The sequence below is a fragment of the Bos grunniens genome, chromosome 6 (assembly GCF_055505025.1).
Source record: "Bos grunniens cultivar Pamir isolate PY7600 chromosome 6, Bosgru_T2T1.0, whole genome shotgun sequence".
Taxonomy (NCBI): Eukaryota; Metazoa; Chordata; class Mammalia; order Artiodactyla; family Bovidae; genus Bos; species Bos grunniens.
The window spans coordinates 106703304-106718466 of record NC_141170.1 but is presented as its reverse complement, the minus strand read 5'-3'; the positions used below and the strand labels follow the sequence as shown (position 1 = coordinate 106718466).

At 39.1% G+C, this 15163-nt stretch overlaps 1 long non-coding RNA gene across 1 annotated transcript in view; it reads left to right on the top strand.

The window, feature by feature from the left end:
• The window catches only part of LOC147371170 (uncharacterized), a 97321-nt gene that overhangs the window by 44935 nt on the left and 37223 nt on the right, over positions 1-15163 (top strand). The window lies entirely within an intron of this gene.

Sequence of the window (15163 nt, the reverse complement as noted above, 5' to 3'; positions counted from 1 at the left end):
GAGCCAGACATCCTGGAATGTGAAGTCAAGTGGGCCTTAGGAAGCATCACTATGAACAAAGCTACTGGATGTGATAGAATTCCAGTTGAGCTATTTCAAATTCTAAAAGATGATGCTATGAAAGTGCCGCACTCAAAATGCCAGCATTTGGAAAACTCAGCAGTGGCCACAGGACTGGAAAAGGTCAGTTTTCATTCCAATCCCAAAGAAAGGCAATACCAAAGAATGTTTAAACTACTGCACAATTGTACTCATCTCACATGGTAGTAAAGTAATGTTCAAAATTCTCCAAGTCAGGCTTCAGTAATAACGTGAACTGTGAGTTTTCAGATGTTCAAGCTGGTCTTAGAAAAGGCAGAGGAACCAGAGATCAAATTGCCAACATCCGTTGGATCATCAAAAAAGCAAGAGAATTCCAGAAAAACATCTATTTCTGCTTTATTGACTATGCCAAAGCCTTTGACTGTGTGGATCACAATAAACTGTGGGAAATTCTGAAAGAGATGGGAATACCAGACCACCTGACCTGCCTCTTGAGAAATCTGTATGCAGGTCAGGAAGCAACACTTAGAACTGGACATGGAATAACAGACTGTTTCCATATCAGGAAAGGAGTACATCAAGGCTGTATATTGTCACCTTGCTTATTTAACTTATTTGCAGAGTACATCATGACAAACACTGGGCTGGATGAAGCACAAGCTGGAATCAAGATTTCCAGGAGAAATATCAGTAACCTCAGATATGCAGATGACACCACGCATAATGGTAGAAAGTGAAGAGGAACTAAAGAGCCTCTTGATGAAAGTGAAAAAGGAGAGTGAAAAAGTTGGCTTACAGCTCAGCATCCAGAAAACTAAGATCATGGCATCTGGTCCCATCACTTCAGGCAAATAGATGGGGAAAAAGTGGAAACAGTGGCTGGCTTTATTTTTTTGGGCTCCAAAATCACTGCAGATGGTGATTGCCGCCATGAAATTAAAAGACGCTTACTCCTTGGAAGAAAAGTTATGACCAACCTAGATAGCATATTAAAAAGCAGAGACATTATTTTGTCAACAAAGGTCCATCTAGTCAAGGCTATGGTTTTTCCAGTGGTCATGTATGGATGTGAGAGTTGGACTATAAAGAAAGCTGAGCACTAAAGAATGGATGCTTTTGAACTGTGGTGTTGGAGAAGACTCTTGGTCCCTTGGACTGCAAGGAGATCCAATCAGTCCATCCTAAAAGAAATCAGTCCTGAATATTCATTGGAAGGACTGATGTTGAATCTGAAACTCCAATACTTTGGCCACCTGATGCAAAGAGCTGACTCATTTGAAAAGACCCTGATGCTGGGAAAGATTGAGGGCAGGAAGAGAAGGGGATGACAGAGGATGAGATGCGTGGATGGCATCACCGACTCAATGGAAATGTGTTTGAGTAAGCTCTAGGAGTTGCTGATGGACAGGGAGGCTTGGCATGCTGCAGTCCATCAGGTTGCAAAAACTCGGACATGACTGAGCGACTTAACTGAACCCTCACTAGCAAAGTAATGCTCAAAATTCTCCAAGCCAGGTTTCAACAGTACTTGAACCATGAACTTCCAGATGTTCAAGCTGGATTTAAAAAAAGCAAAGGATATATCAATAAGTACTTTAAATGTAAATTGATTAAATGCTCCAACCAAAAGACACAGACTGGCTAAATCGATACTAAAACAAGACTCATATATAGTCTGTCTAAAAGAAAGCCACTTCAGACCTAAAGACACATATAAACGGAAAGTGAGAGGATGGAAAAATATATTCCACGCAAATAGGAAGCAAAAGAAAGCTGGAATGACAATCCTCATATGAGACAAAATAGACCTTAAAATAAAGAATACTGCAAGAGATAAGGAAAGACACTATGTAATGGTCAAGGAATCAATCCAAGAGGAAGACATTGCAATTGTAAATATCTATGTACCCAACATAGGAGCACATCAATACATAAGACAACCCCAACAGGCATAAAAGGAGAAACTGACAGTAACACAACAATATCAGGAGACTTTAACACCCCCATAACACCAATGGACAGATCATCAAAGGGAAAATTAATAAGGAAATACAGGTTTTAAGTGATACATTAGATGGGATGGATCTCACTGATACCTTTCAGACATTCCGTCCAAATGCAGAAGAATACACCTTCTTCAAAGTGGACATGGAACATTCTCCAGGATAGACCATATCTTGGATCACAAATCAAACCTCAGTAAATTTAAGAAAATCAAAATCATACAAGCATCTTCTCCAACCACAGCACTATGAGACTAGATATCAATTATAAGAAAAAATAAATAAAATGCACAAACACATGGAAATTAAACAATACATTTCTAAATAACCAACAGGTTACTGAAGAAATCAAAAGGGAAATCAAAAAAATTTCTAGAAAAAAATTACAATGAAAACATGACAACTCAAAACCTATGAAATGCAGCAAAAGCAGTTCTAAGAGGGAAGTTTATAGCAATACACTCCTACCTCAAGAAACAAGAAAAACATTGAATAGACAACCTAACTTTACACCTAAAGCAACTGGAAAAAGAAGAACAAAAAAAAAATTAGTGGAAGGAAAGAAATCATAAAGATCCAAGCAGAAATAAATTAAAAAGAAATGAAAGAAAAAATAGTAAAGATTAATAAAACTAAAACCTTGTTCTTTGAGAAGATAAACAAATTGGCAAACCTTTAGCCAGACTCATCAAGAAAAAATGAGAGAAGAATCAAATCAACAAAATTAGAAATAAAAAAGGAGAGGCTACAACAGAAAATGCAGAAATGAGAGAAGAATCAAATCAACAAAATTAGACATAAAAAAGGAGAGGTTACAACAGAAAATGCAGAAATACAAAGGATTACAAGAGACTATTATGAACAACTATATGGCAATAAAATGGATAATCTGGAAGAAATGGACAGATTATTGGAAAAGTTCAATCTTCCAAGACTGAACCAGGAAGAAATAGAAATTATAAACAACACAATTACAGGGACTGAAATTGAAGCTGAGCTCAAAAATCTCCCAAAAAACAAAAGCTCAGGACCAGATGGCTTCAGAGGAGAATTCTATCAAACATTTAGAGAAGAGCTAACGCCTATCCTTTTAAAACTCTTTCAAAAAATTGGAAAGAACACTTCCAAATTCATTCTATGATGCCACCATCACCCTGATACCAAAACCAGACAAAGACAACACACACACAAAAAAAACTACAAGCCAATATCACTGATGAACATAGATGCAAAATCCTCAACAAAATTTTAGCAAACAGACTTCATCAATACATCAAAAAGCACATACACCGTGATCAAGTTGGGTTTATTCCAGGGATGCAAAGATTCTTCAATATATACAAATCAATCAATTTGATAAACCATATTAACAAACTGAAAGATAAAAACCATATGGTCATTTCAATAGATGCAAGAAAAGCCTTTGACAAAATTCAGCACCCATTTATGATCAAAACTCTTAAAAAAAAAAATGGGCATAGAAGGAACCTACCTCAACATAGTAAAGGCCACATATGATAAGCCTACAGCAAACATTATTCTCAATGGTGAAAAACTGAAAGCATTCTCCCTAAGATCAGGAACAAGACAAGGGTGTCCACTTTCACCACTATTATTCAACATAGTTCTGGAAGTCCTAGCTACAGCAATCACAGAAGAAAAAGAAATAAAAGGAATCCAGATTGGAAAAGAAGAAGTAAAGCTCTCACTGTTTGAAGATGACATGATACTGTACATAGAAAACCCTAAAGATAGTATCAGAAAATTACTAGAGCTAATCAGTGAATTTAGCAAAGCTGCTTGATACAAAATCAATACACAGAAATCATTTGCATTTCTATATTACTAACAGTGAAAAATCAGAAAGAGAAATTAAGGAATAAATCCCATTCACCATTGTAACAAAAATAATTAAATATCTAGGAATAAACTTACCTAAGGAGACAAAGGAACTGTACACAGAAAATTATAAGACACTGATGAAAGAAATCAAAGATGACATAAACAGATTAAGAGAGATTCCATGTTCCTGGGTAGGAAGAATCAGTATTGTGAAAATGACTATACTACCAAATACAATCCACAGACTCAATGCTATCCTTATCAAATTACCAATGGTATTTTTCACAGAACTAGAACAAAAAATTTCACAATTCATATGGAACACAAAAGACTCAGAATAGCCAAAACAATCCTGAGAAAGAAGAATGCAGCTGGAGGAATCAACTTTACTGACTTCATAATTGTACTACAAACCTACAGTCATCAAGACAGTATGGTACTAGCACAAAAACAGAAATATAGACCAATGGAACAAGATAGTCCAGAAATAAACCCATGCATCTATGGGTACCTCATTTTTCACAAAAGAGGCAAGAATATACAATGGGGCAAAGATAGCCTCTTCAATAAATGGTGCTGGGAAAACTGAACAGCTAGATGTAAAAGAATGAAATTAGGACACTTGCTAACACCATACAAAAAGGTAAACTCAAAATGGATTAACGACCTAAATGTAAGACCAGAGACTATAAAACTCTTAGAGGAAGACATAGGCAGAACACTTGATAACATAAATCAAAACAAGATCTTCTATGACCCACCTCCTAGAGTAACACAAATAAAAACAAAAGTAAACAAGTGGGACCTGATTAAACTTAAAAGCTTTTGCACAGCAAAGGAAACTATAAGCAACATGAAAAGACAACCCTCAGAATGGCAGAAAATAATAGCCAATGAAACTGACAAAGAATTAATTTCCAAAGTATACAAGCAGCTCATACAACTCAATACCAGAAGAACAAACAACCCAATCAAAAAGTGGGGAAAACACCTAAATAGACATTTCTCCAAAGAAGACATACAGATGGCTAACAAACATGAAAAGATGCTCAATATTGCTCATTATTAGAGAAATGCAAATGAAAACTACAATGAAATATGACCTCACACCACTCCAAATGGCTATCATCAAAAAGTCTACAGACAATAAATGCTGGAGAAGACTTGGAGAAAAGGTGGGAATGTAAACTGATACAGCCACCCTGGAAGATAGTATGGAGATTTCTTTAAAAAACTAGGAATAAAAGCACCACATGACCCAGCAATCCCACTCCTAGGCATATACCCTAAGGAAACCAAAATTGAAAAAGATATATATATCCTATATTCATTGCAGCATTGTTTACTGGAGAAGGCAATGGCTCCCCACTCCAGTACTCTTGCCTGGAAAATCCCATGGACAGAGGAGCCTGGTGGGCTGCAGTCCATGGGGTCGCTGGGAGTCGGACATGACTGAGCGGCTTCACTTTCACTTTTCACTTTCATGCATTGGAGAAGGAAATGGCAACCCACTCCAGTGTTCTTGCCTGGAGAATCCCAGGGACAGGGGAGCCTGGTGGGCTGCTGTCCATGGGGTCGCACAGGGTTGGACACGACTGAAGTGATTTAGCAGCAGCAGCAGCAGCACTGTTTACAATAGCTAGAACATGGAAGCAACCTAGATGTCCATTGACAGATGAATAGATAAAGAGGTTGTGGTACATACACACAATGGACTATTAGCCATAAAAAGGAACACATTTGAGTCTGTTCTACTGAGGTGGATGAACCTGGAACCTATTATACAGAGTGAAGTAAGTCAGAAAGAGAAAGATAGATATATATCTCTCCAACCAGTCCATTCTAAAGGAGATCAGCCCTGGGTGTTCTTTGGAAGGACTGATGCTAAAGCTGAAACTCCAATACCTTGGCCACCTCATGCGAAGAGTTGACTCATTGGAAAAGACTCTGATGCTGGGAGGGATTTGGGGCAGGAGGAGAAGGGGATGACAGAGGATGAGATGGCTGGATGGCATCACCGACTCGATGGACGTGAGTCTGAGTGAGCTCCGGGAGTTGGTGATGGACAGGGAGGCCTGGTGTACTGCGATTCATGGAGTCGCAAAGAGTCAGACATGACTGAGCGACTGAACTGAACTGAACTGAACTGATATATATATATATTCTAACACATATATATGGAATCTAGAAAAATGGTACTTAAGAATTTATTTATAGGGAAGCAGTGGAGAAACGGACATAGAGAATAGACTTATGGACATGGGGGGAGGGGAGGAGAGGGTGAGATGAACTGAAAGAGTAACATGGAAACTTACATTACCAGATGTAAAATAGATAGCCATCAGGAATTTGCTGTATGACTTAGGAAACTCAAACAGGGGCTCTGTATCAACCTAGAGGGTGGGATGCGAGGGAGATGGGAGGGAGGTGCAAAAGGGAGGTGATATATGTATAAGTATGGTCGATTTATGTTGAGGTTTGAGAAAAAACAACAAAATTCTGTAAAGCAAGATTGAAGGCTGGAGGAGTAGGAGACAACAGAGGATGAGATGGTTATATGGCACCATTGTCTCAATGGGCATGAGTTTGAGCAAGCTCTGGGAGTTGCTGATGGACAGGGAGGCCTGGCTGCTGCAGTCCATGGGGTCTCAAAGGGTCTGACATGACTGAGTGACTGCACTGAACTGACAGTAACTTTCTCGTCTCTTCAAAGCTAATAACAACAGAAGTGGGATTCACTCTCTGTTTCTTAAATCTGCATCCAATATTTGATTGTTCTATCCATTTTCTTACAGTGGTCTAGCAAGCCCTGGGCCTCCATATAAATTTTGGCCTTCTGGTCATAAAGACTGTTTATCACATGGCTATAACCTAATTTTATAAAGTAAGATGATAATTTTAAATTGTTTAAATGAACCCAACACCTTCACTTTATATCTGAGAAAAATAAGGTTCAGGGATGAGAACTGCTTTGCCCACGTGGACATAGCTAGAGGTCAATGGTCAAGATCCAAGAGCAGGTGTTAGCCTGTTCTTATGTCCCTGGGTATGTTCCAGTGTCTCCTCGTTTATTGTCTGTGGAAACAGGAATAGAATTTGTATCCTGCTATGGTGTGAAAATTGTATGAACCTTAGTTATTTGGATTGGCTCATAGTTCTTTTCAGCTCTACTATATCCTTCTACTTTTCCATCTATTCATTCTACTAATTTTTGAGAGTTTGATATTGAAGCTCCAACTAAAATATTGATTTATCTACTTAAAATAATTATATGTATTCAAACTATATGTAACTGTTCTGTATTTTCTAAGTCTCCTATAAATGTGTTATCATATTTTCATATTTTAAAAAATAAAAAAGAAAGAGAAAAAAAAAGCCAGGTGTCAGACTCTCAGCACATTCCTCACATGCATCTAGTAAACAATGCTAACTGCTTCTGTTGACTTGGTCTTTAAAGACAATGTGGACCTAGATGTCATACAGCTGACAGACAGCTTATTCTGATGCATGATAAATCCCTAAGTAAGACACATTAAAATTATACTACTGTCTTAATTATGTCAATGTTTCCATGAAAGGGAAATAAATGGGAAATAAAATGCAGAAAAGCTAAGAGGCTTCCTTATTTTATGTTTATCCAGACATAAGATGACCAAGGTAGAGAATGTTTTCCCTGCTGGCATCTCTGACACTACCTCAGGAGTAGACATATATATGCCCTTACACACCAATGACCACAGGAGTAGAAAAGGTCAGTTTTCACTCCAATGCCAAAGAATGTTCAAACTACTGTAAAATTGCACTCATATCACATGCTAGTAAGCTAATGCTCAAAATCCTTCAAGCTAGGCTTCAACAGAATGTGAACTGAGAACTTCCAGATATACTAGTTGGATTTAGAAAAAGCAAAGGAACCAGAGATCAAATTGCCAACACCTGTTGAGTCATAGAAAATGCAAAGGAATTCCAGAAAAACATCAACTTCTACTTCATTGACTACGCTAAAGCATTTGACTGTGTGGATCACAGCAAATTGTGGAAAATTCTTAAAGGGATGGGAAAATCAGACCACTTTACCTGCCTCCTGAGAAACCTGTATGCAGGTCAGGAAGCAACAGTTAAAACCAGACATGGAACAAAGGACTGGTTCAAAATTGGGAAAGGAGTACATCAGGACTAAATATTGTCACCCTGCTTATTTAACTGCAGTGCAAAGTACATCATGCAAAATGTTGGGCTGGATGAATCACAAGCTGGAATCAAAATTGCTGGAAGAAATATCAACAACCTGAGATAAGCAGATTATACTACTCTAATGGCAGAAACTGAAGAGGAACTAAAGAACCTCTTGATGAAGGTGAAAGAGGTGAGTGAAAAAGCTGGCTTAAAACTCAACATTCAGGAAACGAAGATCATGGCGTCTGGTCCCATCACTTCATGGCAACTAGATGGGGGAAAAGTGGAAACAATGGCAGATTTTATTTTCTTGGGCTCCAAAACCATTGTGAGTGGTGACTGCAGCCAAGGAATGAAAAGTCGCTTGTTCCTTGGAAGAAAAGCTAAGACAAACCTAGACAGCATATTAAAAAGCAGAGATATCATTTTGCTGACAAAGGTCCATCTAATCAAACGTATGGTTTTTCCTGTAGACATGTATGGATGTAAGAGTTGGACCATAAAGAAGGTTGAGCATCAAAAAAACTGATGCTTTCAAACTGTGGTGCTGGGGAAGACCCTTGAGAGTCCCTTGGACTGCAAGGAGATGAAACCAGTCAATCCTAAAAGAAATCAACCCTGAATATTCGTTGGAAGGACTTATGCTCAAGCTGAAACTCCAATACTGAGGCCACCTGATGCGAAGAGCTAACTCACTGGAAAAGACCTGATGCAGGGTAACATTGAGGGCAGGAGGAAAAGAGGGTGACAGAGGATGAAATGGTCGAATGGCATTATTGACTCAATGAACATGAGTTTGAGCAAACTCTGGGAGATAGTGAAGGACCAGGATACCCAGTTCATGGGGTCACAAAGTTGGACCCGACTTGGTGACTGAACAATGACAACAAGTTTTAGGATGCTCTGCAGGATTCTAGATAATAATTATGTGCACAATTCTGTCGTACTTGTTCAGGTAAAATGCCACATGCAAAGAGAAGCTTTAAATTGCTAGCTATTGAATACTTTCTTCTTTTGTTAAGACAAAATATAAGTTTTCATGCAAGAAGAGAGAGTTATAGAGACATTATAAAATTGGGTTGCATGCTACGTGCTCAGTCACTTCAGTCATGTCTGACTCTACAATCCTATGGACTGTATCACACCAGGCTCCTCAGTCCATAGGATTCTTCAGGCAAGAATACTGGAGTGTGTTTCCTGGATCTTCATGACCCAGGGACGAACCCACATCTCCTGGGTCTCCTGCATTGCAAGCAGATTCTTTACCCAATGAGCCACCTGGAAGCCCCCAAAATGTGAAAGTGTTAGTGACTCAGTCGTGTCTGACTCTTTGCGGTCCCATAGACTGTAGCCCGCTAGGATCCTCTATCCATGGAATTCTCCAGATAAGAATACTGGAATGAGTAGCCATTCCTTCCCTTCTCCAGGGGGTCTTCCCAACACAGGGATCAAACCCAGGTCTCCTACATTGCAGGCAGATTCTTTATTGTCTGAACCATGAGGGAAGCCCAGGCAACTGAGATCTTAGTTCACTGGCCAGGAGTTTTATTGGCATCCTCTGCACTGGAAGAATGGAGTCTTGACCACCAGGGAAGTCCCAAAGTTGGGTTGCTGCTGCTGCTGCTGCTAAGTCGCTTCAGTCATATCCAACTCTGTGTGACCCCATAGACAGCAGCCCACCAGGCTCCCCCGTCCCTGGGATTCTCCAGGCAAGAACACTCGAGTGGGTTGCCATTGCCTTCTCCGAAAGTTGGATTACTGAACTGCAATTATCTAATATCATAATTAAAGATATTTATTTTCAGAAATATTTAAAATATGATAGAACATTGTCAGGAGAAGGAAATGGCAACCCACTCCAGTATTCTTGCCTGAAGAATCCCAGGGACGGGGAGCCTGGTGGGCTGCCATCTATGGGATTGCACAGAGTCGGGCACGACTGAGTGACTTAGCAGCAGCAGCAGCAGAACATTGTCAGGACCTAGTAGTCTGTCTATAAATTCATTAAATCTCTCATAATGAATAGCCACTCACTCCTTAATCACCCATCACATATACACAAAAGACAATATTATATACTAATCTTTGTAACCATGTTTATGCTTTGTCCATGAACTTGCATTGGTGACATGTACTAAATAGTTGGCTATCAAATCTTAGGATTATACAGTTGTCATTAAAGGTTAGTGTAGTTTAACTTTTACTTTAGAATATTCACTTCATTTAATTTATGACTCTCTAACATTTTAGATACTTTTTAAAAATCTTCAAGTGTATTCATCAGACTTGTCCACATAGATAAAAAATTTACCACTAAAAATGAAAGAGGTCGAGACAGTTTTAAATACTACTGTATAGAAATGAAAAAATTCTGAATACATTAACTGCTTATATTTATGTAATAGGAAAAATTTTAATATTCATTTTTAATAGACTTAATTTTATTTAATTCATTAATTTGGTTTGTCATTTCCATATCAGCATTTCTTTAATGGAACTAATTTTTCTTCTAATAGTTAGAAATCTGACCTCTCAATTATCTTTCTAGATATCCATTGACTAGATTATCTTTTTCCTCAATGCCAGCACCTTTTATTGAACTTTATATAGATGAAATGACATAGAAGATATTGCTTGCTATCTCATTTCATTAAAATGTTTGTAGAATCATCCATGTTGTTTTGAATAGCAGTAGTGTTGGTTCTTTTTCCTTGCTGTATTACAGTGATTGTCTATTTCACCAATTATGGATATATACTTGGATTATTTTCAGTTTGAGGCTATTAATATTATACTGAAAGAATATTATTAGGTTATTTATTCTGTGCTATTTTAGTTTGGTGTAAACCTAGGATTTCTAGGTCAGTTCAGCTCAGTTCAGTCGCTCAGTCGTGTTCGACTCTTTGCGACCCCATGAATTGCAGCACGCCAGGCCTCCCTGTCCATCACCAACTCTCGGAGTTCACTCAAACTCACGCCCATCAAGTCGGTAATGCCATCCAACCACCTCATCCTCTGTCATCCCCTTCTCCTCCTGCCCCCAATCCCTCCCAGCATCAGAGTCCTTTCCAATGAGTCAACTCTTCCCATGAGGTGGCCAAAGTACTGGAGTTTCAGCTTTAGCATCAGTCCTTCCAAAGAACACCCAGGGCTGATCTCCTTCAGAATGGACTGTTTGGATCTCCTTGCAGTCCAAGGGACTCTCAAGAGTCTTCTCCAACACCACAGTTCACAGGCATCAATTCTTTGGCACTCAGCTTTCTTCACAGTCCAACTCTCACATCCATACATGACCACTGGAAAAACCATAGCCTTGACTAGACAGGCCTTAATTGGCAAAGTAATGTCTCTGCTTTTGAATACGCTATCTAGGTTGGTCATAACTTTCCTTGCAAGGAGTAAGCGTCTTTTAATTTCATGGCTGCAGTCACCATCTACAGTGATTTTAGAGCCCCCCAAAATAAAGTCTGACACTGTTTCCATTGTTTCCCCATCTATTTGCCATGAAGTGATGGGACCAGATGCCATGATCTTCATTTTCTGAATGTTGAGCTTTAAGCCAACTTTTTCACTCTCCTCTTTCACCTTCATCAAGAGGCTTTTTAGTTCCTCTTCACTTTCTGCCATAAGGATGGCGTCACCTGAATATCTGAGGTTATTGATATTTCTCCTGGCAATCTTGATTCCAGCTTTTGCTTCTTCCAGCCCAGTGTTTCTCATGATGTACTCTGCATATAAATTAAATAAGCAGGGTGACAATATACAGCCTTGACGTACTCCTTTTCCTATTTGGAACCAGTCTGTTGGTCCATGTCCCGTTCTAACTGTTGCTTCCTGACCTGCATACAAATTTCTCAAGAGGCAGGTCAGGTGGTCTGGTATTCCCATCTCTTTCAGAATTTTCCATAGTTTACTGTGATCCACACAGTCAAAGGCTTTGGCATAGTCAATAAAGCAGAAATAGATGTTTTTCTGGAACGCTCTTGCTTTTTCCATGATCCAGCGGATGTTGGCAATTTGATCTCTGGTTCCTCTTCCTTTTCTAAAACCAGCTTGAACATTTGGAAGTTCACAGTTCACATATGAGAATTTTGAGCATTACTTTACTAGCATGTGAGATGAGTGCAATTATGTGGTAGTTTGAGCATTCTTTGGCATTGCCTTTATTTGGGATTGGAATGAAAACTGACCTTTTCCAGTCTTGTGGCCATTGCTGAGTTTTCCAAATTTGCTGGCATATTGAGTGTAACACTTTCACAGCATCATCTTTCAGGATTTGAAATAGCTCAACTGGAATTCCATCACCTCCACTAGCTTTGTTTGTAGTGATGCTTTCTAAGGCCCACTTGACTTCACATTCCAGAAAGTCTGGCTCTAGGTGAGTGATCACACCATCATGATTATCTGGGTCATGAAGATCTTTTTTTGTATAGTTCTTCTGTGTATTCTTGCCACCTCTTCTTAATATCTTCTGCTTCTGTTAGGTCCATACCCATTCTGTCCTTTATTGAGCCCATCTTTGCATGAAATGTTCCCTTGGTATCTCTAGTTTCTTGAAGAGATCGCTAGTCTTTCCTAGTCTGTTGTTTTCCTCTATTTCTTTACATTGATCACTGAAGGAGGCTTTCTTATCTCTCCTTGATTTCTAGGTCATAGTGTACTATATGTTCACTAGATCCTGACAAAGGCTTTTCAGAACTGATTCCACTAAAGTACAATCCCACTAGCCAATCCTTGGGATTATCAGTTTAATTTTGTTTAATATTAATCATTTTAGAGGTGTACAGTCATATCTCACTATAGTTTAATTTGCTTTTTCTTATTACCATTGAAGTTAACTCTTCTTTTCATCTATTTATTCCCTATTAGGGTATCATGGCTTCCCACGTGGCACTAGTAATAAAGAACTCACCTGCCAATGCAGGAGACATAAGAGATGTGGATTCAATTCCTGAGTCGGGAAGATCCCCTGGAGGAGGTCATGGCAACCCGCTTCAGTATGCTTGCCTGGAGAATCCCATGGACAGAGGAGCCTGGAGGGCTACAGTCCATGGGGTTGCAGAGTCAGACATGACTGAGGTGACTTAGCATGCATGCACAGAGTATCATTCTGAAGCGTATGCTTAATTATTTAGCACATTTTTAAAATTGAGCTATCTTTTGCACTCACATTTATTTGTAAGGAATTCATTTTATATTCTGGGTACCAGTCTCATGTCAGTTATAAACAATGTTAGTATCTTCTCTACTGTGTGATTTGTCTTTTTATTTTCTGGTGCTGTTTTTTGATTAATAGAAGTTTTAAATTTCACTGTAGCCCAATTCAGCAATGTATCCTTCATGATCTTTGCCTATTCTAAATTTGTGATGAAATGTTCCAATGATTTCCTTTAAAACAGTAGTGTTTTACTCTCTAAATTTATATTTGTGTGCCTGTATGCTCAGATGCTTCAGTCATGTCCACCTCTTTGAGACCCTATAGAATGTAGCCCACCAGGCTCCTTTGTCCATGGGATTTTTCAGGCAAGAACACTGGAATGAGTTGCCATGCCCTTCTCCAGGGGATCTTCCCTACCCAGGGATTGAAGCCCTGTCTCCTGCATTGTAAGCAGATTCTTTACCCACTGAACCACCTGGGAAGCCCAAATTTATGTTTACAGATTGATAATTGTGTATGGTGTGATTCACTTTGTTTCATATGGTTATTCAAGTACCATTTTCCAGGAAAGACACTCTTTTATCCATTGCTCTGAAGTGCCAAAATTATTAAAAACCAAGTGATTATATATGTGTGGGTCTGTTTGGGGGCTTGTATCTTTGATTGAATAGTGTACTAACCTTGGACCAATGCCACATGTCATTTTATGAGCTTTATATCAAGGGTAAACCCTCCACTTTATTCTCCTTCCTCCAGATTATTGTGGTCATTCTTGACCCATTGTATTTCCATATACATTTTACAATAGGTGATTAATTTGCACAAATAACCTCAGATATGCAGATGACACCACCCTTATGGCAGAAAGTGAAGAGGAACTAAAAAGCCTCTTGATGAAGGTGAAAGAGGAGAGTGAAAAAGTTGGCTTAAAACTCAACATTCAGAAAACTAAGATCATGGAATCCGGTCCCATCACTTCATGGGAAATAGATGGGGAAACAGTGGAAACAGTGTCAGACTTTATTTGGGGGGACTCTAAAATCACTGTAGATGGTGACTGCAGCCATGAAATTAAAAGAGGCTTAGTCCTTGGAAGGAAAGTTATGACCAACCTAGATAGCATATTCAAAAGCAGAGACATTACTTTGCCAACAAAGGTCCGTCTAGTCAAGGCTATGGTTTTTCCTGTGGTCATGTACGGATGTGAGAGTTGGACTGTGAAGAAAGCTGAGTGCCAAAGAATTGATGCCTTTGAACTGTGGTGTTGGAGAAGACTCTTGAGAGTCCCTTGGACTGCAAGGAGATCTAACCAGTCCATTCTGAAGGAGATCAGCCCTGGGATTTCTTTGGAAGGAATGATGCTAAAGCTGAAACTCCAGTACTTTGGCCATCTCATGCGAAGAGTTGACTCATTGGAAAGGACTCTGATGCTGGGAGGGATTGGGGGCAGGAGGAGAAGGGGACGACAGAGGATGAGATGATTGGATGGCATCATTGACTCGATGGACGTGAGTCTGAGTGAACTCCAGGAGTTGATGATGGACAGGGAGGCTTCGCGTGCTGTGATTCATGGGTTTCAAAGAGTCGGACACGACTGAGTGACTGAACTGAACTGAACACACGCTCACAAAGCATTGGCATTTAGATGTGGAATGCATTTACTCTATAAAGCAATTTGGGAAGACTTTTAGTAGCTTCTTTACATTGTGGAGCCTTCCAAACCATGAGCGTGGCATATCACTCCATTTAGTTTGGTCCTCTTGAGTTTCTCCGGGTAACGGTTTGGTAGTTTCCTAAATGTAGGTCTTGCATGTTTCATTATGTTTACTACTAGATATTTAATTGCTATGCTTCTTTAAATAGTATTGAACTTTTATTTTATTTTCTTAATATAATTTTCCTGGAAATTACAGCTCAGTTAATTTATATCGAACCATGTCAT